Source organism: Austrofundulus limnaeus, unplaced genomic scaffold (genome assembly GCF_001266775.1).
Source record: "Austrofundulus limnaeus strain Quisiro unplaced genomic scaffold, Austrofundulus_limnaeus-1.0 Scaffold24, whole genome shotgun sequence".
NCBI lineage: Eukaryota > Metazoa > Chordata > Actinopteri > Cyprinodontiformes > Rivulidae > Austrofundulus > Austrofundulus limnaeus.
The window spans coordinates 2,906,288-2,907,511 of NW_013952426.1; positions in this window are offsets into that span (position 1 = coordinate 2,906,288).

Below are 1,224 nucleotides of genomic sequence, written 5' to 3' on the forward strand. Positions count from 1 at the left end.
TGTATGTGTGTGTATAGGTGTACGCATATCTATATATTTATGTATGTTGTCTTGTGTTTTCTTGGTTTATGTTTCACATATCTTTTATAATCTCTCAATCTAAAAAAAAACGAAATATTTGTCTTTATTGAGGGATACATGTTAGTATCCCTCAATAAAGACAACATGTCTAAGTTGGACTAAATGCAATCCTTCGATCTCAAGGTGATTCTTTTACATTTATTTTTTTCCAAATATGGCAACATAAACATTACAAAATGTTTAACTGAACTGAATTCAAAACAGAAAGAATCAGAATTCCTGTATGGCTATTCATTTTGTTGTGCTATCCCAAGATTGTTAGTGTCCCCCATCTGGTCACCTCTTTGTAAACTTTACTTAATTTACTGTAGTATTTTTAACTTCTGAGTAGACTGATGTTTGTCAGATTTGAAAATGGCAACCACTAAGTGCAAGATGACAGGTACAAGGCAGGAGTACAAAAAATCAAAGTGTTGAAAGTACACATTTACCAGCACTCCAGGTGAAACCAAGAAAGTGTTATAGTGCAATATGACTAATGGACACAAGGGTCTGGCTCCAGAGCAAAAAATAAATAAAAAATCTGAAAGCAATTTGTGGTTGAAAAGTTAGATATTCTGGTTACGACCCAACAAAACGATTGGTATAAAGTAAAAATATTAGAAATGTCTGAACCTAGTCATGGTGTAAAATTGGCATGTTTAATCAAGACACACAAAACAAAATGTCTGCAAAAATCAACTCCTTGAAAAAAAAAGTGTACATTTTTATTTTTCAGTCAGTTAAATGTTTCCATTCCTCTGCATGCAGGGGAGAAAAAAATATCCAGATCTTTCTTTGGGTTCTCGTCCTTTTTTGGATTCAACTCTTGGCTTCCAGTCCTGTGGCTGGGCATAAATATCTGACTGGTGTTAGGTTTGTGGATGTAAGACCCAGGGAGCAGGCCTCACAAAATTGATTTATTTGCGAAGAAAAATGCTGACAGGACAGCAGAAACACTCACTTTCAAAGCCCACAGAGGGCAAACCAAAGGGGCACAGAAAGCACGATGAASTGGCAGGTCGAGACAAGCCAGAGAAAATTAAGAGACACTAACGAACTGACAATGGAAAACACCCGGGGAGAGGATCAGGTGTGCACAGRGACATAAAGACACTGGGAATAAAGAAACACTAGAAAGACAAGAAATTTGACACAGAGAAG